The sequence below is a fragment of the Pristiophorus japonicus genome, chromosome 12 (assembly GCF_044704955.1).
Source record: "Pristiophorus japonicus isolate sPriJap1 chromosome 12, sPriJap1.hap1, whole genome shotgun sequence".
NCBI classification, from domain to species: domain Eukaryota; kingdom Metazoa; phylum Chordata; class Chondrichthyes; family Pristiophoridae; genus Pristiophorus; species Pristiophorus japonicus.
The window spans coordinates 146,827,902-146,851,497 of record NC_091988.1 but is presented as its reverse complement, the minus strand read 5'-3'; the positions used below and the strand labels follow the sequence as shown (position 1 = coordinate 146,851,497).

The window sequence follows — 23,596 nt, the reverse complement described above, 5'->3', positions numbered from 1 at the left end:
ATCTAACCAGAAAGTTCCAAATGGTGTATTTGGGTTTTGACTGGAACTTATTTGGCTGTGTTTCTCTATTCTCAGCCGGCCTATTAGAAGGTAATAGTTTTTTGTAATTCTTTCGATTTGCTCCCTTCATCTCCTCCAGCTGTTCGATCATGCTGAGCCACTTTCCACAAGCAACAGTTGTCCTCTGGTACTTCACCATTCTTCATGACAACAAATGTTTACATGCTAGTTTAGCATTATTGGCCTTTACCTTAAGTCTATACAGGCAAACTTTCCAGCTGGACTCACTGGACAGCAATCAGAAGAAGGAACCCTGTCGGAGTTTATCCCTCTTTCCCAGAGACAATGTGGCCAACTCGAGTGCCGTTCTGATGTTGCTGCTGCAGCTGCTTTTATACTGGGCCTGAAATTCTGATCGGAGGCTTCTTTCGGACAAACATCTCTGACCCGAGAATTTTTACGAATTTACCTGGTGATCCCGGAGGCGTCTGCGATTGCGGTGGGGCGGCCTTCTCTTCGCACGCTTGTGACTGCACAACCAATCACATACAATATTCTCATTAGTAGCAATGAGAACAGAACCCCGAACCTACTAAACACAACATTAAAAAAAACACACCTCACATATTTAGCATTAATTTAAGTTAAAGTTAATAAATGTGTTTGGAAAAAAAATATATTTTTTGGATTTAAATAAGTTTTGTAATTAGGCTTTAAAATAAACTTACCTTAGTGGGCAGAGTTTTATCTTAAAAATGTGATTTTAAATTTTATTTTTATATGTTTCAAAACTCTTATGCTGGTAAAAGTAGGCTATGCACCTGCTTTTACCAGGCACAAGAGTTTTAAGGACATTCGCTGGGCAAGAGATGGGCAAATAGCGCAATCTCGTCCCTGTGAATGTCCTTCCCAAGATGCGTTGGATCTGTCAAGTCAGAACTTGACAGATCATAAAAGCCGGTTGTCGGCGTGTGCGCATTGTGCACCGAAAACCAGCTTTTGCGATGCCTCCCCAGGTCCGTACACATTTCGTTCGGACCCAGTGAGGCCGGAATTTCAGGCCTACTGTCTTTAGTGCTGTGCTGTGCCACCATGAATCTTGCACAGCCAGTGGGCAATACCGAATAAAACTTGCCAAGAACAAATGAGAATAAAAGAATAGAAATTTATTTCAATGTATTTCTTGATGCAGGCACTATCAAATTTGCTTTGTGCATATACTGCCATCTAGTGGCAGTTATATAATTCTCAGAAAAGCCAATTTGCAAATTTTACATTAAAGATGCTGTGCTCCCACAGGTACAGTTTACTGGCATACTAATGCACTGCAGAGTGGAATGGTAGAGCACAGGTAATATTTACTGTTTCCCACAAGGAAACATTACAGTTATTAAGGGGAGACAATGAACAATTAGAGCAGTATGATAGAGGCCTCAAATTGTGTTTCAAGGGAACAAAATAGCCTACTAGGTAATTAAAGCACTAGGTAAAAATAAGCAATTGCTTTATAAAAAATGCTGTGCTCTGCAGTAGTTGTAATTTTTTTTTCAAGATACAGTCAGCATCTGACATCTGCTTTTTTCTCCTGAGCTCCTACCACTTGCAAAATTATTCTGCGACAAAAGATAATTTCCTGTATTATTCTACTGCACAGTGTTGAACAATGTCCAGATTTTTTGCCGAATTAACAATGAATGGTTGGTGGGGCTTATGTACTTTCAGAACTGATGGCCACTGCAGGGTCTTTAGTATCTTCATAATGAACTAAGTTTTGGAGAGCAGGTTGAACCGGTAGTCCATTGCCCTGGAAATTGCAGTCGGTGGTTTGCCGCCCATGTACACCTCCGAATAGAAAGAAAACTCCATACTTACCTTGGGCTGGATTTTCGGTTTTCTGCTGCCCCTGTTAGTGCTCTGGAGGGGTGACAATGGCGACGGTAAGCACTTCTGGGTGGATGGCCAGCTTCCAGCGTCCCACTAGGACATTTGGTGCTGGTTTCGAGGGGGCGCGGAGCATTACTGTCTGGAAGTGGCGAGCCGGTGTGCAATGCCCCTGGTTGCAACACCGGCTCGATATTTGGATCGCGCCTGACCTGTAGCGCTCCATAGAACGCCCTGGTGGGAACGTCTGTGAAACCTGGCTTTCCAAGCTGTATCGACCGCAGTGAGGTAAGTAATGTCGACCCGAGGTAAGTGTGATTGATTTTTTTTTGCGATTTATGTTGTGGTGGCGGGAGTTATTTATTGGGAATGTTTTTAGTGGGTTTTTTTCTCCTAGATTTTGCTTCCCCCCCACCCCACCGAGGCCTCTCTTAGGTCGCTCAGAATTTTCACTTGCTCAGCCGGCCTAGCGCCCTAAAAGAGGTGTGCAACGCCTCTCTTAGCGCTTTGCTCCACACTTCGGGCCCAGCTGAATGAACTATTTGCCGGCGCAAAATTTACCGCTCCGCCCGGGATAACGCCGCAACAGAGGTGGACTGAATTTCTTCCCCCTTGTGTCTCCGGAGCTTTGGAGTCTTGTAGTCCTGGGTCTGCAAGCATACACCTGCGTAAAGTCCCACGGATCCAAGCATACACCTGCGTAAAGTCCCACGGATCCCAGCAGCACAGACAGTTTGCAAGTGCCCCGGGATCACGTGGGCCAGGCCAACCAATGGAGGATTCTATGATACTTACGAAGTCTATTTACATATGAAATCCCCATAAGCATCATAGAAATCACCTAATAAATAACATTTCACAGCACTGAAATAAAAATAAATGATCACAGTTTCAAAATTAATTAAAATACCCTTTAAATTAAAATACATTTTTTTTGAAAAATAAACAAACATTTTTAAGTGGGCAGTGATTGGACAAATAGCCCAACTCTGTACCAGCACAAGTGAATTTACAGTAGATGCGTACGATCTGTCAAGGAGAAACTTGACAGATTGCAAGTTCCGGGCTTTCGCCCCATGTACACGCATACAGAAACCCGAAACGTGTGGGGCCAGTCACAGCACTTACAACGTCATAGACGCATACATTCCTGCCAAAATCTTGATCTTTGGCTTGTTGTGCAGTTTTCTTACGCCTCTGTGGGACGTTTACCTGTGTTAAAGATGCGTTGGAAATACAAGTCATTGTTGAAGCTATGAAAGTCTAATCAGCTGAATACATTTCCGATTTTCAAAATTTTTGATGAAATTCTATCTAAGTTGGTGAGCAGATAGTTGTGCTTGTTATTTGTGTTTGAGAGAGATGTGATTAACGAGTGAGTGAATATATGGATTAATTTACCTTAAGGTATTTTTCTTTAACTTTTCTTGCATCAGCTAGCACCAATTAACAAACCCATCTCTCCTCCCAACCAAAAAAACAGCTGGCATACTATCTCCATCATCCCACCAACATTCTCCAGCAAAGCCATCTCATAGCCTTCGTCTTAATTTTACTTCTGTAATTTACTGCCCATTCAGTCATGTTCCTTCCAGTTGCACACTTTTTGCATATTTTGTTATACTTCATGTTCCATTTTTGATTTTATCGCTTTCTGGTGTCCCATTTTGATTATTGCTTCCTTCGGATATATTTTTTATTATTGGCTTGTCTCAGTGGAGCCTTTTAATAGTTTTACCGATACGTCTCTTACAGCTTAGCACCTCTCCCCAATAACAATTTCTTTTTCAGTTGATGTCCCTTTAAGATTTATTACTGTCTGTGCTACACTTTTGGTTAGCAAACAACACCTACTCGCCTTAAAATACCGTGGGACTCTGGGATTCCAACCCAGTACTGTTGGACCCCAGGCTTTCTTCCAGTGCTCCCAGATTGAGAATGTGGGAAAATGTACAGAGACAGTGAAGTTGAGAATGTGGGAAAATGTATAGAGACAGTGAATTGAACAAAGGATTCATGGAAGAATAGCCTTAAGAATGTCAGACTGCAAATGTTACAACATTGGCACAAATGCTCAAGGTCTTGCTAGTAACACCAGTAAACTTGAAACAATAACAAGGATGAGAAAGGCTCTTTGTGTAAAAACAGTTGAACAATTGCTGCTACACATAACTACTTGCCCATATCTAATTGAGCCAGGAAGGCCAGATGTCGGCTCATGAGTGGACAAAGGGAAGGAGGGATCATAAGAGGATAGGGTGAACTGTATGTCACTCAAATTGTATCATGTACTGAAAGTGTATAACCGTTGCGCCCCTACATTGTAACGTGACTTGTCCGTGGGGAGTGAGTGCACTCTAAAGGGAGAGCATTCCTTCATTCTGATAAATCCCGGCCGCTGAAACAATTAATAAAGTCTGCTTTGTTATAAGCGGCTACGGTGTTCGACTCAGTAAATTCGCTGAACCAGATTGAGGGAAAAGAATTCTTATCAACATTTGGTGTCAGAAGTGGGATCTCAACAGACGACTGCTGAAAACTTGTGAATTAAGAGCCAGACTAGCCTTGGACGAGACGGGAGGAAAGTGGCCACTGGAGTGAGTATACTTTAAATACCGCTCCAGTTTCCTTCGGTTTCAAAAGTCTGAGGAAAGTTTGGCCACTCGCTGGTTCTCAGGTAGCGTCTGAACGAGATCCAGGACAATCTGGCGAATACCTTCTAAACTTAGAATAGGGAAGGATAGGGAAATCGCGCGGTGACGCGAACCGTATGGCGACGCGGAGGTTAGGGCTTAGAATAGGTAAATTTGGAACCTAGAACAAATTAAGTAAGGCTTATCGCGCAGCGACGCGAACAGGAAAACCGCGCGGTGACGCGGAGGTTAGGACTTAGAATAGGTAAATCTGGAACCTAGAACAAATTAAGTAAGGCTTATCACGTGGCGACGTGAACAAGAAAACCGCGTGGCGACGCGGAGGGATAGACAATCGCGCGAACTGCAGGGTGACGCGGAGGTTAGGGAATTACGTAAAATTAAGCCGCAGGGTGACGCGGGACTGTAAATTTAAAATTGTACTTATTTCAGGTACGGCGTCGATCTTGTATATCACTTGGTCTGCCTAGGCTCTGGATAAGATAACTTAAACCACCGCGGGGCGACGCGGGGACAATCGGGACTAATTAAGACCCTGATCCTACGCGGGGCGACGCGAGGATGGGTAATTTAGATAAAACTACGAATTCCCTGAAAGATCATGGATCCAAAAATAGAGCCGGCCAAAACAATTAATAGGAAAGAAGAGAGACTTTTGTGAACGTCTGTTTTAAATGAGAAGTGCTTGTGTGATTTTGACTGTGGATATGAAAGCCTGTTTGGGAAACCGGGGAGTTGTGGTTTGTTTTAGCTCCACCCACTTTTTCAAACAGAGTGAAAGTTTTTTTTTTAACCCTTCGTAGTGTTGTCCTGTATGTGGGAAGTTTAAGAGTGTGAACCTTATTGAATTACATTTTAAGTTAGGAACGCAGGTGTGGATATATTCGGATGATAAGTTACGGAGCTAGGAAATGCACAAAGGATAAGTTTGTTGAGTAAAAGATAAAAAATACATGGTCCCGGTGGTTGAAAAAAAAGAATTTATTTGACACGCTCACTTACTTGTCGAAAGAAAACATGCAATGATTGATTACATTGGGTTGAAAGACATAAATTTAGCCTCGGAATGAGATAAAGAATGCCTTTTAAAAAGCTTCTAAGCTCAAAAAAAATTTATAAAGATTGAAATTACAAAGTTTGAATTGGGATTTTGAGATATTCAGAGAAGGCACAGCAAAATACTGAGGTGGATTCAAAAAAAAATTACTATATTAAATCTGATCTCTTAAAGAAAATAGGAGATATAAAACTAAAAGGTTTGGAAAAAAATCTAGAAATACCTTCAGGGATCAGGTCAAACTCCTGGGCGAGTGGCGAGCTATCTGCGAAGGTGTAAAAGGGACTTTTTGAGATGTTAGAAACAGCGGGCTTTGGCAGTTTAGAAGAGGCATTGTAACGACCTTGAGGCTGGAACAATTGAGATAACGAAAAGCAGCCCTCAGCCTACGTGCTAGACTCCTCTCCAGTTATGGAAAAGATGAAAAAAAAGACGCAACCTTGAAAGAAAACAAATTGAACGAATTTGAAAGAAAAAGTGTCTTTGATTGCCTGAGATTTTAAATTAACAAATTTACCGAGACCCGAGCTCTCTGTGTAAAATACAAAACCTAATTTGAAGAAAGGAGATCTTAAAAAAAAAGACGTAACGTACTAAATAGGTGCTGAAAGGAAAAAAAATGTTCTGAGATTTTAAATTATGAGAAAGTTCCACTGCAGTTTGAAAAGATGCATCACTTCAGTCGAGTTGGCAGGAGAACGCCACTAAATTAGGGTTCTCATTAATGGAAGGAGGACATGTTAAAACCGTAGACGTTTTAAAGAAAGAGTGCGCACACGAAAAACGTACTAAGAGTTCCTCTTAGAAAGGTATTGACCGACTACGTAGTCAAATGGTTGGCTTTGCATTGACCGAGGCTGATGACGAAATTGAATTTCAGTAAACAAATAGCTATTAAAAATGTGTGGTCTCGTTTTAAATCAATTAAAAAAAAATCTTTGGCAAGTACTTGAATTAGAAGTTTAAAAAATTGGAGTTTAATCTAATGCTGCTTTCCTGATGAGAAGACTTTTATTATGACGGCTTTACTAATGATTTCTGCTGTTTAACAGATTCCTAATTTCTAAGCAAGTTTTGAAGGCACAAAGACTTTTTTTTCAGATGATTACGTGAAGTCACGTAATGACATCAGGTCTTCTTACAAACTTGTAAAGGAGTTAACCCTTTCCATTGACAGCCGTTTTATACTGAACATTATTAATTTGGATTTCTTAATAGAAAAAAGACTCACCTAACAGAGGAAATGGTGCGATAGTCAGAATAAAAATAAAAACAGAACTAGCTTATGTAATAATACTTGCCTGATACAATAAAGAAATAGATACTCAAACAAAACAAATTGAAGAGTTAAAAGGCTAAGATAAATAAGCTGAAAGAGATGTAAAAAAACGGGACTAGACAGATACAGATAGTACAGTGCACAGCCATAGCACCATCACCTGTGGCAAAAGAGCCAATGTACCCCACGGTGGGGAATCCATAAACCCAATCTAACCCTGACCTCCGATTTCACGGAGTGACCTCGACACGCATGGATAAAAGATGAGTCAGACTAAAAATCCTGCAAAGGATAAGTTAGCCTCGGAAAAACCAATGCCAACCATCCAAGATGTCATTAAAGCACAGGAGGACGCTCCTGAAAAAGATAAATTGTTGTGGAAAGATTATGACAATGTTTCTAAACTCTGGACCACTCCCGTGGAACAGACTTGCATGTCTGACGAGTTGGCCCTAGGGGCTATTGAATGTATGTACTTTGCTACTCATTGTGGAGCAAGGACAACAAGTGACACGCTTTTGGCCACTTGGTGGCACCCTGGACTCCAGGCCCTGGCCCAGAACATCAGTAGTCGCTGCCTTGTTTGCCAACAGCATAATCCAGGGAAGGGAGTCCCCTGTGATTGGGGTAAGACGCCCCTACCAGAAGGTCCCTTTGAGACCTTGCAGTTGGACTACATTGAGTTGCAAAGAGTTCAGTGTTACAAATATGTGTTAGTAATAGTAGATGTGTTTAGCAAATGGATCGAAGCCTACCCTACCCTGGACAATAAGGCTCAAACTGTTGTTAAGGTGTTAATGAGGGAAATTGTTCCTAGATATGGTATCCCAGCTCGACTGAGTTCCGATAATGGCTCTCACTTTATTGGCCAAGTTAACAAAGAATTCTGTTCCCAGATGCGCATTAATCAGCAGCTGCATTATGCCTACCGACCCCAAGCTGTGGGACTAGTTGAACGTGCTAATCAAACTCTTGCTACCAGTTTTGCAAGCTTGGTTTTATCAACCGGACTCGATTGGCTCAAACTCCTTCCCATAGCCCTATTCCAGATCCGAACTACTCCCACCGGTAAGGCGAGACTGACCCCCACTGAGGTCATTTATGGTAGGCCCCTTAGGACCCCTGGAATCAGAATGTCCCCTCCACTGTCCAATTCCACCACATGACTGAGGAAATGACCACCTATGTTCTTTCTCTGACTCAGGCTCTGCGAATAGCCCACAACCAGGTTCGAGATGCTCACCTCGACCTCCCAGTTTTACCCGAATCGTCCCTCGTGGCACCAGGGAAGTATGTCCTGATTAAGAAATGGATTCGGAAGGGATTAGAGCCGCGATGGGAGGGACCTTTTCAGGTGTTACTTACTACCCCCACTGCAGCTAAGGTTGAGGGGAGAAGTGCCTGGGTTCACCTGCACCACTGCAAGCTCACCACCCTCTAACGAACCTATTTTACTGGTTATTCTAACTCCTGTTTCTGTTCCAGACTTCCTCTTCTCCATAGCTGAATAAGGTCCTTCCGAGGAGCGTCCCGACTAACCGAGTGGGTCCCAAGGAGAACAGTTTGAACTCCTACCTGTAGTGATAGACAACCAGCTACACCGACGGTGACCTGAGAAGAGAGGCGAGAAAACCGAGCTCTTTGAATCAGCAAAATATTCGGACTATTTATCCTTGTCCTTAGAGACGCTACAAGAAACATTTTGTTCCCGAGTAATTGTTAACCTAGAACGATAAGATGAAACTGTGTCTGTGTGCCATAGTCTGTATAGTAGCGTTAGTGTACGTCAGGTGCGGTGCATGGGAGGGGAGACTGAAGCGAGAGCTCCATGTAAACAGCTTTTTGTATATGTCTTATGTTTATGCACGAAATGGGAACTTTTCTAGATGCTGGGTGTGCTCACATATCCCTATACATTCCAAAGGGGGAATTCCTTTGCGCCCCATTCCACTGACCCTAACTGAGACTGTCAAGTGGCTTCTGAGCCAGACTAGCATGAGAGGAGGGGGGGCCAATGCAAATACGAAAGATGAAAGGCGGGTCAAGAGAGGGATCACGGAGGGCAGGAGGAGCATCATACCGTTACCGTGTGGACAACCACGGGGACGTCACCAAGTGGGAGAGTGCTGGGTACCCCATTAGTCAAACGTTCCAGGGATGGTACCAACCACCCTATGACCGTAAAAAGGAACCCCCATTCTTAGTCCTGACTAATACCTCGGGGATCGGGAGGCCAACCGGGAACATATGTTTAACACGAAATGACACCAGTAGCAAGGGACATATCATAGGGTACAGCAATTGCCCACACAGTCTCAACATCACAACAGGTGCACGAGTCACTATCCTCTCTCACCTTCCGAATAAAACAGGTGGAGGTCTGTGGGCCCAGTCTTGGGACCCCAACACAATATATCAGAAGGCAGCGTATAACGGCACGTATTTTGTGTGCGGGCATAGGGCATATCCCTGGTTGCCTAGGCGATGGACAGGGTCCTGCTATCTGGGATATGTGGTGCCATTTGTGCGGCAAACACGTACCCTGGCGGAAGCACATGCCTCCAGCCGACACAGGCGAGCCCTCACCCCCGCCGAAAGGTTCTTTGGGGTCATGATGTTCCCATTCGGGATAGGACGCACCATGGATGATGTACAGAACCTAGAGAGGGTATTGGAACAGATAGCTAACTATACCGCTGAAGCTCTGGAGGACATCACGGCCGAAACGGTAGCAATGCGGACCGTAGCATTACAAAACCGAATGGCCCTCGATTATCTGTTCGCTGAGAAAGGGGGAACGTGTGCCCTGATAGGATCTGAATGTTGCACTTACATTCCCGATAGTTCAGAAAACATAACCAATCTCGCTGATCTCATAAGAAGGGAGGTAAACAGGTTATCCATGCCAGCAGGAGGATCTAGCTGGTTTGATTGGCTATTGGGTGGATCCTGGGGATCCTATCTAATGCATGGGGCAATTATTCTCATCGTAGTAATAATTACCTGTTGCTTGATTGTTGGTTGCTTTAACCTTTGTTGTAAAGTCATGATGGCAAGGTTAGCAAACCCTCTTGTGGCCATGGGCTCCCGGGTTATGATCCAGCACACTAAAGACCTACTCGACAAGGGGGATCAGGAAAGAGAGTGCGAACGGCTGAATGCGATACTCCTGGAATAATCCTAAAGATTATCATAGAATGATAAAAGGGGGGAATGAGAATGTGGGAAAATGTACAGAGACAGTGAAGTTGAGAATGTGGGAAAATGTATAGAGACAGTGAATTGAACAAAGGATTCATGGAAGAATAGCCTTAAGAATGTCAGACTGCAAATGTTACAACATTGGCACAAATGCTCAAGGTCTTGCTAGTAACACCAGTAAACTTGAAACAATAACAAGGGTGAGAAAGGCTCTTTGTGTAAAAACAGTTGAACAATTGCTGCTACACATAACTACTTGCCCATATCTAATTGGGCCAGGAAGGCCAGATGTCGGCTCATGAGTGGACAAAGGGAAGGAGGGATCATAAGAGGATAGGGTGAACTGTATGTCACTCAAATTGTATCATGTACTGAAAGTGTATAACCGTTGCGTCCCTACATTGTAACGTGACTTGTCCGTGGGGAGTGAGTGAATTCTAAAGGGAGAGCATTCCTTCGTTCTGATAAGTCCCGGCCGGCGAAACAATTAATAAAGTCTGCTTTGTTATAAGCGGCTATGGTGTTCGACTCAGTGAATTCGCTGAACCAGATTGAGGGAAAAGAATCCTTATCAACAAGATCCCAGGGCCACTCCCGATGCTGCTAAAACCAGAAGTACTATTTGGCATAACACCCCAATTCTTCTAAAACCTCCAAATCACAGTCAACAATACAGCACACTTCCTGTCCACAAATGTTTCTTCATGTAACACTTTATGTTAACTCAACAAAGGAAACCAATGTGACCATTTTTAATGGGATTCTGCATGTAAGCAATTATGTGTATATTTTACAAAGGAGAAAAGTGTATCAATATTTCATCACTGCGGTTTGTTGCTAAACCAATTGAATCATTCAATATGTGTGTGAAAAAATTGTTTAATATTTTTCTCTTAGTAATTTAAATCTCTAATGTTAAAACAGATTTTTTTTTTTTACATATTTCACAGCATGATTACATTTATTCATTGAAGTTTTGTGGCTTTTAATGCCTTCATTGAAGTTATATTTGAAGACCAAAAGCTCAGGCTTGGACTTGATAGTTTTGCCCATATTGCTGACACTTTCAACTGACCCTGTACTCTTGAGAAAGCACAGTATACATAATTTCTCAGAATGCAATTGTAAGAGTTAAGATAGCCAAATGATAGCCTCTAACAATGTCTATTTTGTTGCTTTTCAAGATTATTTAAAGAGGGCACATTTATTCAGGCAAAATTAATATTGACTTTTTTAATAGAGGCTGTGTGTGTCGTGCGTATGTGTGAGAGAGAGAAAGAGAAATAAAACATGACAGACTGTACTGATTACATACTTTTGTTTAGCTTTATGATTGTTTTCATAATTTTGTTCAAATTGAACAACTTGTAACAGCAGAGCAGTACTTTATGTTGCAGGATGACAGAAACTGTACTGCCAGTATGAATATTTAGGAGATTTAATCATTCCAAAGCAGGACAAAAAGAATTGCACAATATCCTAACAACACAAAATCAACGTGTGATGCTGAATTTATAATTAGAGTTGCATCTAGAATGTACAGTAAAACCTGTATAAAAGGACACTCCCAACAAATGGACACCTGCAAAAAACCAACACTTATTGACAGTCCAAAATCACTTATATTATAATAGATACAAGATACACCTTGAAACTACGGGCATTCACAAATTATGAACTATGGACAGCCTTCAATGCACCAAGTCCATTTGCAACTGGAAATACCAGACGAGATGGCAACAGGTGACAATGTTTGTGAAATGAGGATCTCTTTACCTGGCATCCATAGCAGGAGAGAATCAGCTCAAACTCTGGATTGAATTTGCACAGCTCTATCCCAAGGATAGAGGGGTTTCTCTGCCGCTATGGATGCTGGGTAAAGAACTCCCCATTCTGAAAAACACAGGAATTGCACTGGAATGACCGTTACTCTCACAAAATGGGGCATGGGTCTCCAGGGTGCTTCCTCTAGAGTACTTACGGTGGCGACCAACGCATTAAATTTCCCGCCGCAGTGCGCCCCTCCCTGCTCTGTGACGTCACCTGATCACCGCCGCAGAGAGCCATGATCGTGTGGAGCGCAGACGGGAGGGATCTGGAAAATAGGGAATTGTGGGTGTTGGCATTCAGGAGGGGGTTTGATATGGAGTGGCCTCAGCATTCAGCGGGGTGGGGGGGGGGGGGGCAGCAGTCGGTGTGTGTCTCTGAAATCGGGGAGAGAAGAGATGGAGACATGATTGAGGGTTTGGAGAGAGAGATGGTGAAAGGGAAGAGAAAGGGGCTAGGAGTTGGTAGATTGGGGCTTGATGGGAGGGGTTGAGGTGGGCACCATCATTCTCATCAGAGCCAGGAGCAGCAGCAACAACATGGAGTGGGAGCAGCACAGAAAGGAGCAACTAGTAAAGTGGAAGAATGAAGGGGGAAGGGAGGAGGAAGGCTAAACTGAGGGCTATTAGACCGTGGGTTCCTTCACCACAGGTGGCTATTGAGGTAGAGACTAATACTTAATATGAAGGGCATAACTATCTGAAAAGGAGGCATTTGAAAGGATCTGTGGGTTACAGGAGAGAGTACCAGCAGAGGGTGCTGAAGGCCTCCTGTGCTGTCATTTATCGGTTTCCTCTCTTTGCCTGCTCACGGGTCACTTACTGGTTCTTGGAGCTTCTCACACAACAGTGCAGGCTGCCAGCCTAGCAGATCCCAGAATCAAGACATCCATCCCTCAATGGAAAAGGAGCACAGAATGGCAATGAACTGGGAAACCCAACAAACAGAAAATAGAGCTAAAATCACATCCTGTTGGCAGGGATCCAAAATTAGGCACAATCTTAGGTGAGAGCATAATAAAAGGAACGCTGCAGCCAATCAGGATATTTGGCTCATCCTGTTTACTGTACATACAATGACCATTTTGAAAATAAGGACACCTGCAAATAAAGAATACCAGATGCAAGTCACTGAGGTATCCCTAATTTACAGGTTTCACTGTGTACCTTCTTTACGACCTCTTTAAAAGGGGATTGCGTGCCACAGTGTAATCCCCATAAGAACATAAGAAATAGGAGCAGGAGTAGGCCGTACGGCCCCTCAAGCCTGCTCCGCCATTCAATATGATCATGGCTGATCCAATCTTGGACTCAGGTCCACTTCCCTGCCCGCTCCCCATAATCCCTTATTCCCTTATCGGTTAAGAAACTGTATCTCTGTCTTAAATTTATTCAATGACCCAGCTTGCACAGCTCTCTGAGGCAGCGAATTCCACAGATTTACAACCCTCAGAGAAGAAATGCCTCCTAATCAGTTTTAAATGGGCAGCCCCTTATTCTAAGATTATGCCCCCTATCAGTGGAAACATCCTCTCTGCATCCACCTTGTCAAGCCCCCTCATAATCTTATACTTTTCAATAAGATCACCTCTCATTCTTCTGAATTCCAATGAGTAGAGGCCCAACTTACTCAACCTTTCCTCATAAGTCAACCTCCTCATCTCTGAAATCAACCTAGTGAACCTTCTCTGAACTGCCTCCAAAGCAAGTATATCCTTTCTTAAATATGGAAAGTGTGGTGTATGCATCTTTTGTAATGACTCCACGAGGCAGGGTATGGTGCTTAAACTCTGCAGACTTCCAGTCCTTTATTAGCAGCTCCTGGGTGCTGACAACAAGCTGTGTGTTCCCTTTTATACTGGGTTACCTGCTATGTGCAGGCAAACCCTGGGTCTCCAGCAACAGCACTCTCTAGTGTACAGTACAAGGATACATTCAGTGTTACAGACATCACACAGTAAACAAGCATACATACACAACAATATACCCCCCTGAGCATTTTTCATATCCTAGTTGTCATGACCAGGGGAGGTGATCAGTGGTGGGCTATGGGAGGTTGTGGTGAGGGTTGTGTGGTTGCCAGGTGTGACCTCTGTGCTTGAGGCTGGCCTCGTAAGTTTCCCCTCCCTCACACACAAACTAAGTGGGTGTCACTTTTGTGGGATCCCTCGGGGAGGTAGCCACAGCAGCAGTGGGTGGTGTGTATACTCTGATGTGGGTAGTTGTGGGGTGGTGGGCAGGGCCATAAGACTGGGTGGGCTCCTTGTCCACCAATGGGGATGAGGGTAAGGTCATCCCAGGGTTTGCTAGGGAAGCTGGAGGGTATTGGCCTCATGCTTCTGGTATTGGCCCTGGTGGCCAGGGGCTGTAGGGCTGGTCTGGTGCCGGTTGCCATTGGTGGTGGCTGGGCTGCCCATTGACCACTGTCCCTGTAGTGGGTCTGCTCCCACATGGTCAGGTAGCCTGCTGGACCTGGGGGTCTCCCACAGGGGGAATCCATTGGCATCAGCATGGTCCCTGTAGGACCCAATGTCCTTTGGCAGTGTCCTACCGGTATACATGACACCTTGGCTCTGATCACACATAGTCGAGCCTGCATTATACATTCTAGCACTTGCATCACTTTTGGGTGTCCTGGTTTCAACAGACATGGTTACATTAGGCATTTCACAATCTCTATCATCTGTTAAGCATAATAAACTTGTTCTTAACCTTACTGACACCTGCATTCATCTCATTAGTTAAACCAGCATCACAATTCACGGTTACATTGCATACATTTTCATACTTGCACCCTTTAATTGCATCTTTAGCTTTAAAGTCCATGTACTCAAATAGTTGGAACTTCCCCTTTAAATTTTTTTGGTTACCGGTCTCCTTTAAGGGAGCTTTCAAATCCGATTGGCTGCTCACTGTCACATGATGCTCCTCCATTTTGACTGTGGCATGGAGGTCTGCTGCCTGCTGCTTGGTGTGCTGCAACCATTTTGTGGTGCTCCTTTCTTCCACGTTCTTGTGGTGTTGCAGCCATTTTGTGGTCTTGCTGCAGGCAGGCTGTGGTGGTCTTTTCTTCCACAGCACCACTTCGCCTGATGTGGACCCGGTTATCCAATTCCTGCCCAGCAGCGTGGGACCGTCGCCGGCTACAATCCACAGGGGGAGTTTGTGCAACACGCCGCTCTGGGAGACTTGGACGTCTACACTGCCAACGATTTGGATTTTACCTTTGGTGTAGGTGAGCAGCTTTGCCTGGACAGGAGACAGTTTTGGTCAAGTGGCAGGATTCCTCCAAATTTTTTCAAAGGTCTTTTGGCTCATCACAGACTGGCTCGCCCCTGTGTCGATCTCCATGGAGACTGGGACCCCGTCGATGTCCACTTCCATCATCCACGGAGAACTTCCGGTGGAGCAGGTAAAGATTCCATACTCTTCTCCCAGGGTTAGAGCAGCCACATCTTCATCTGTGTCAGAGCCCCGATGATTAGCCAACTCATCAGAGACACAGTGAGTACAGCCTTTTTGGCACATTCTCTGAAAGTGCTCTTTTTCTTTGCAGCCTTTGCATGCATAGTCTTTGTAGCGGCATTGGTGGGCCCTGTGGTTTCCTCCACAGCACCAGCAAGGGGCATTCTGGTTTGCCCCATGTGGCGGACTCAGGGTTGCGGGACTCGGAGCAGCATTTCTGCCTTTAGAAGTGTCCATGCGGTGCACTGTGCTTGCCGGTTTAAAGTCCTGGGTCAGTATTCGCCTGGAGTCGCTGGCCGAAACCATGTAGGCCTGGCTCACTTGAATTGCTTTCTGCAGGGTGACCGTAGTGTCAGCCGAGAGCAATTTGTGGAGGAGGCCTTCGTTGGCGATTCCGATGACAAATATGTCCCTTAGTGCTTCATTAAGGTGGTCGCCAAACTCACACAGTGCAGCTAGTCTTCTTAAGTGTGCAGCATACTTGACAATTTCTTGGCCCTCAGGTCGCTGGTAAGTGTAGAACCGGTGCCTGGCTGTGAGGATGCTTTCTTTCGGTTTTAGTTGTTCCTGTACGATTGTTACAAGTTCCTCATAGCCCTTGGTGGTTGTAAGTCCCTGACGAGACAGTAGATGGTGGGCCCACAACTGCTAAGCAGGATGGCCCTGCGTTTATTCGGTAGTGTGGCCGATGTGTCCCCGTCCAGGTTGTTGGCTATAAAGAAGTGTTCCAATCTTTCCACAAAAGCGTCCCAATCTTCCCCCTCCGTAAATTGCTGAAAGTTGCTGAGGTTAGACATGTTGAGCGTGTAGCTCGTGATCCTGTATTCCCGTCGCCAGTTGTGGTGTATGCAGGCACCTTTAGTAATGACTCTACGAGGCAGGGTATGGTGCTTAAACTCCAGACTTCCAGTCCTTTATCAGCAGCTCCTGGGTGCTGATAACAAGCTATGCGTACCCTTTTATACTGGGTTACCTGCCGTGTGCAGACAAACCCTGGGTCTCCAGCAACAGCATCCTCTAGTGTACCGGTAAGGTGTGTACAGTACAAGGGTACATTCAGTGTTCCAGACATCACACAGTAAACAGGCATGCATACACAACAGAAACAAAAACTGTACACAGTATTCCAGGTGTGACCTCATCAATACCCTGTATAACTGTAGCAAGACTTCCTTGCTTTTATATTCCATCCCCTTTGCAATAAAGGCCAAGATTCCATTGGCCTCCCTGATCACTTGCTGTACCTGCACACTAACTTTTTGTGTTTCATGCACAAGTACCCCCAGGTCCCACTGTACCGCAGCACTTTGCAATCTTTCTCCATTTAAATAATAACTTGCTCTTTGATTTTTTTCTGCCAAAGTGCATAACCTCACACTTTCCAATATTATACTCCATCTGCCAAAGTTTTTCCCACTCACTTAGCCTGTCTATATCCTTTTGCAGATTTTTTGTGTACTCACACAATGCTTTTCCTCCCATCTTTGTATTGTCAGCAAACTTGGCTACTCTACACTTGGTCCCTTCGTCCAAGTCATTAATATAGATTGTAAATAGTTGGGGTCCCAGCACTGATCCCTGTGGCACCCCACTAGTTACTGATTGCCAACCCGAGAATGAACCATTTATCCCGACATGTGCCATTCTTATGCACTCGATGTCATAAACTCTGGCTTGAACTACAGTAGATTATAAACCTCACCTTAAAAAAAACTCACTAAACTGCCCGGTACTGTTGTTGAATTCATGGCTCTAGAAATAGCAGAAGTATAATGTAAATGTAGCACCAAGAGATGGATGAGGAGCCTATTCAGAGTTTGTAGGCATATCCTAATGTTCCATTCATAGCCAATGACCGGATTGTAGTTTCCATTCACATACGCAGGCGATCTTATTAGATAACAATTTGTAGGTGTGTTGCAAATCTACTCAATAGTATACGTGGGAGAGTTTTTTTAAATGGCTTGTGATTCATACCAAGTAGGATATGTATAATGCAATCTGCTCCTGTTCCAAGTTCACTAGATAATTCTAGATAAAGAAAAGAATGACTTGCATTTATATAGCGCCTTTCACGACCACCGGATGTCTCAAAGCACTTTATAGCCAATGAAGTGCTTTTGGAGCATAGTCACTGTTATAATTAAGGAAACACGGCAGCCAATTTGCACACAGCAAGCTCTCTCAAACAGCAATGTGATAATGACCAGATAATTTGTTTTTGTTATATTGATTGAGGGATAAATATTGGCCAGGACCCTGGGAATAACTCCCCTGCTCTTTTTTAAAATAGTGCTCCAGGATCTTTTACGTCCACCTGAGAAAGCAGACGGGGTGTCGGTTTAACATATCATCCGAAAGCCGGCACCTCAGCCAGTGAAGCACTCCCCCAGCACTGCACCGGAGTGTCAGGCCTAGATTTATGTGCCCGAGCCTCTGGAGTGGAACATGAACCCACAACTCTTTTGGGGGGGACAAAATAGACAGTTAGATCAAGTGCCCCCCAATCTGGGGGACACACCAGACACTTTTCAAATGCCCCCCTTTTTTTTGTGTTTTTTTGGGGGGCTTTAAAATCATAAATTTTACAAGTGCCCCCTATAAAAGGGGAGGGGGACACTAAAACCCGGTAATTAAAACAAATTAAACTTTAAAACATATAAAATCAAATTAAAATTTGGTTGCCGGGGATGATAATGCAATCCAGTCCCTCTGACACCCAGCTCTCGCGGAAGGCCGCGAGCGTACCGGTGGACACCGCGTGCTCCATTTCTAGGGACACCCTGGCCCGGATGTAAGCACAGAAGAGAGGCAGGCAGTCAGGCTGAATGACCCCCTCAACTGCCCGCTGCCTGATGGCATCCTTGGCCGTGCCCAGGAGCAGTCCTATGAGGAGGAAAATAGTGCCATGGGATCTTTTACATCCACCTGAGAGAGCAGATGGGACCTCGGTTTAATGTCTCATCTGAAAGACAGCATCTCCAACAATGCAACACTCCCTTGGCACTGCAGTATCAGCCTAGATTTTTTTTATGCTCAAGTCTCTAGGGTGGGACTAGAACCCACAACCTTCTGACTCAGAGGCAAGAGTGCAATCCACTGAGCCACAGCTGACACTAGATGTGGAAGGTAATTCTGTCCATCCTAATATATCCATCGAGAAAGACTACAGATCTTCCATTGCAGCATCTAATTGGTACTTACATGATTCCAGGATTTTGGCATCCTCTATGTACAAGTCTATTCCATACATTGATGACTGCATGAAGAAGAATTTTGTAATATCAGAACTGGACACAGTACTCAAGGTGGGATCTAACCAGAGCATTGTGTGGTTTGATCAAGCCTTCATCTGACCAATAATCTACTACTGTGGCTATGTAGTTCAACATTCTATTGCCTTTGCTGATTGCTGCTTTGCAAAGATTGGAATGTTTAGTGCTAAGTTTACTGAGACTCAGTTTCATCCTTAGTTCTTTCAATATTCTAATTCAAAGCTGTTCCATGTACAGGAAGATTCAAATTAACTAGTGAATCGAATTAAGCAAATGGAAATAAATAGTGCCAGGGATTCTTTTTAGCGCAAGTCAAATTAGAATAATCCAGTAATTATTCAGTGCTTGTCTGTGTTTCAACGAGAACCAGCTCTGTTCCCCACTGCTTCCAGCCTCCAGCAGATGCTGCTGCCTGCGTCAGGGGATGGAACTGTGCTGCACACTGTTGATGAGAATTCCTGCCCGTAGAAGTTGCTAAATTACATTCCTTGGACAAACAGCATCATGTAGGAGCTGCGATCAATAGTGTGGATTAGACAAGGAATAGAAGTGAGCAGAAAAAGATACCAGCATAAACGGAGGGGTGGGGAGAAGAAGTGTCAGGATTGGCTAGAATAAACTGGCGAGTGATACTTAAAGGATTGACAGTGGATAGGAAATGGCAAACATTTAAAGATCACGTGGATGAACTTCAACAATTGTACATCCTGTCTGGAGTAAAAATAAAACGGGGAAGGTGGTTCAACCGTGGCTAACAAGGGAAATTAAGAATTGTGTTAAATCCAAGGAAGAGGCATATAAATTGGCCAGAAAAAGCAGCAATCCTGAGGACTGGGAACATTTTATAATACAGCAGAGGAGGACAAAGGGTTTAATTAGGAGAGGGAAAATAGAGTCTGAGAGGAAGCTTGCTGGGAACATAAAAACTGACTGCAAAAGCTTCTATAGATATGTGAAGTGAAAAAGATTAGTGAAGGCAAACGTAGGTCCCTTGTAGTCAGATTCAGGTGAATTTATAATGGGGAACAAAGAAATGGCGGACCAGTTAAACAAATACTTTGGTCAGTCTTCACGAAGGAAGACACAAATAACATTCCGGAAATACTAGGGGACCGAGGGTCTAGTGAGAAGGAGGAACTGAAGGAAATCCTTATTAGGCGGGATATTGTGTTCGGGAAATTGATGGGATTGAAGGCCGATAAATCCCCGGGGCCTGATAGCATCCCAGAATACTTAAGGAAGAAGCCCTAGAAATAGTGGATGCATTGGTGATCATTTTCCAACAGTCTATCGACTCTGGATCAGTTCCTATGGACTGGAGGGTAGGTAATATAACACCACTTTTTATGGACTGGAGGGTAGCTAATGTAACACCACTTTTTAAGAAATGAGGGAGAGAGAAAATGGGTAATTAAAGACCGGTTAGCCTGACATCAATAGTGGGGAAAATGTTGGAATCAGTTATTAAAGATGAAATAGCAGCACATTTGGAAAGCAGTGACAGGATCGGTCCAAGTCAGCATGGATTTATAAAAGGGAAATCATGCTTGACAGATCTTCTAGAATTTTTTGAGGATGTAACTAGTAGAGTGGACAAGGGAGAACCAGTGGATGTGGTGTATTTAGACTTTCAAATGGCTCTTGACAAGGTCCCACACAAGAGATTAGTGTGCAAAATTAAAGCACATGGTATTGGGGGTAATGTATTGACGTGGATAGAGGACCGGTTGGCAGACAGGAAGCAGAGAGTCGGGATAAACGGGTCCTTTTCAGAATGGCAGGCAGTGACTAGTGGGGTGCCACAGGGCTCAGTACTGGGACCCCAGCTATTTACAATATACATTAATGATGTAGATGAAGGAATTGAGTGTAATATCTCCAAGTTTGCAGATGACACTAAACTGGGTGGCGGTGTGAACTGTGAGGAGGAGGCTAAGAGGCTGCAGGGTGACTTGGACAGGTTAGGTGAGTGGGCAAATGCATGGCAGATGCAGTATAATGTGGATAAATGTGAGGTTATCCACTTTGGGGGCAAAAACACGAAGGCAAAATATTATCCGAATGCCGGCAGATTAGGAAAAGGGGAGGTGCAACAAGACCTGGGTGTCATGGTACATCAGTCATTGAAAGTTGGTATGCGGGTACAGCAGGCGGTGAAGAAGGCAAATGGTATGTCGGTCTTCATAGCTAGGGAATTTGAGTCTAGGAGCAGGGAGGTCTCACTGCAGTTGTACAGGGCCTTGGTGAGGCCTCACTTGCAATATTGTGTTCAGTTTTGTTCTTCTAATCTGAGGAAGGACGTCCTTGCTATTGAGCGAGTGCAGCAAAGGTTCACCAGACTGATTCCCGGGATGGCAGGACTGACATATGAGGAGAGATTGGATCGCCTGGGCCTGTATTCACTGGAGTTTAGAAGGATGAGAGGGGATCTCATAGAAACATATAAAATTCTGACGGGACTGGACAGGTTAGATGCAGGAAGAATGTTTCCGATGTTGGGGAAGTCCAGGACTATCCATAGTCTAAGGATAAGGGGTAGGCCATTTAGGACTGAGATGAGGAGAAACTTCTTCACTCAGAGAGTTGTTAACCTGTGGAATTCCCTACCGCAGAGAGTTGTTGATGCCAGTTCATTGGATATATTCAAGAGGGAGTTAGATATGCCTCTTACGGCTAAATGGATCAAGGGGTATGGAGATAAAGCAGGAAAGGGGTACTGAGGTGAATGATCAGCCATGATCTTATTGAATGGTGGTGCAGACTCGAAGGGCCGAATGGCCTACTCCTGCACCTATTTTCTATGAACTGAAGGAGATGGGGAGGAATGACAGAGTAGTAGAGAGAGGGAGGAGAGTGTCAGCATGATCGGAGGGTATGGAGAGAATTGCACTACTATGCATCGGGGGTGGGGGTAAGAGAATGCCAGTGTAAACTGAGGGGGAAAGAGAGAAAAATCCTAGCATGAAATCTGGATGGAGGAGTGGGATGTGTACATCTGTCAATGTGTATTTAGGAGGGAACTGGTGTAAAATGAAGTGGGAAAAGCGCGCTATTGTGAATTGAGGGGAGAAGAGTGCCAACATTGATTGGGGGAAGTAGAGGAATGCCTGAATAAACTGGGTGAGGTGGTAAAGGATCCCTTTGAAATGGGGGATGGAAGAAAAAAGTGCCTCAATGTCACTGCGGAAGTCATATAAATCATTTAAAACAACTTAACATAAAAATTTAATCTAGCAAAAGAAAATATCAACACATATGAAAGAAAGTCTTGCATTTATATAATGCCTTTCACCACTTCAGGATGTCCCAAAGCGCTTTACAGCCAATGAAGTACTGTTGAAGTGTAGTCACTGCTGTAATGTAGGAAAAGCAGCAGCCAATTTGCATACAGCAAGATCCCACAAACAGCAATGTGATAATGACCAGATTACCTGTTTTTTTTTTAAGTGATGTTGGTTGAGAGATAAATGTTGATCAGGACACCAGGGAGAACTCTTCTACAGTTCTTAGAAATAGTGCCATGGATCTTTTATATCCACGTGAGAGAGCAGGCGGGGCCTCGGTTTAACACCTCATCCAAAAGACGGCATCTCCGACAGTGCAGTGCTCCCTCAGTACTACACGAGAGTGCTAGTCTGAAGTTTGTGTTCAGGTCTCTGGAGTGGGGCAATTTTCTGACTCGGGATAGAGTGCTGCCACGGTTGACATAAGCACAATTTCTCCATGAGAAATCAGAGAAAATCTCCCAATTTTTACCACAATCTTCCACTATACAGGCAATGGAATTTTGGATATATCTTCAACTTACCTTATAAAAACCCACGCCTCGCACTGTTTTAATTTATCAGCTTTCACAAATTAGCTTTCTAGGTGGGCACCTGGGATATTTTGAACCAATATTTAACATAGCTTTCTTTCTATGTTGAGGTGCCCTGTCAATGGGTTCTATTATTCTTTAATATTCTTACATTTTCCACAAAATGTTTTGCCCACTGGAATTGAAATGCAACATTCTCTCCAATACGTGCACATACACACACACACACACACACACACATGTAGAAGGCACAACATTAGCATTCGTCTTCTAATTCTGCAATTCTCATATTATTTAACATATCTTGATAGGCTTGTGTTGTAAAACTCTGCAAGGTGTTTGTTTTCCTCACCATTTTTTCCCTTTTCTTTTCTTCAGATGATTCCTGCTGGGGTATGGTTCCATGGGTACTGGCAATCTCATACCTTGTCTAAATGGTCATTCTGCATGTGTGATTCTGGGAGGTGATTGGCAGCAAGCTATTCACCTGTAGAGGGCACCATAGCTGACCTGGATTCTGTTATCTGACATTCATCACACACATAATTCCCAGAGTGAATTGTTCTATAATGATTGGGAGTGGGTGTCCTGCCTAAGTTTCTTCATTCTAACCCAAAGTGTTGAGGACAATTGTGTCTCACCTACTACAACCCTAGAAAACTGTTCAAAGGAACCTTTGCAAGTCATTTTATTTTAATAATTGACACAAATCCCCTAGGTGGTGCTGTGGACCAGAAAATATGGTGTGGGAGTGAGTTCTCTCCAGTGTACTGCTTGCTACATTGAAGTTGATGTTTTGTTGGTATTGTACATAACACTAGTATCCTTTAAAATGTAACATTGCAGAATGTGATGTAAGTGCTTTTTTTACAATACGAACTCAAATGTCTTTTTATCCACAAAAATGCACTGTCAGTTACAAGTGCAAGGTAGTGTTTTTTACTAGTATTTCAATTTGTCTTTTAATTTCTGGAAATATAAGAAAATATTTTTAAATAGAAAAATTGAGTATATGATATCCAGTGTGGTACCCAATTCCTCCATAATGTTTGATTTTAAATGTTGCTCACGCGCCCCTCTAACATAACTCTCATGAGATCTCACAGAGTGACAGATGTAACAGACTCACTGCTCTATGTCA

At 43.8% G+C, this 23,596-nt stretch overlaps 1 protein-coding gene across 2 annotated transcripts in view; it reads right to left on the bottom strand.

Annotated features, from left to right (window-relative positions):
• Positions 1–1,976, bottom strand: part of LOC139277496 (tyrosine-protein phosphatase non-receptor type 1-like) — a 133,478-nt gene extending 131,502 nt beyond the window's left edge. The window contains exon 1 of one of the 2 annotated variants that reach the window (XM_070896018.1): positions 1,873–1,976. The gene's annotated coding sequence lies outside the window, so the exon portion shown is untranslated. Of the gene's footprint in view, positions 1–469; positions 507–1,872 lie in introns of those variants that run through there. The other variant, XM_070896016.1, reaches the window with a different exon arrangement.
• Positions 1,977–23,596: the final 21,620 nt, after the last annotated feature.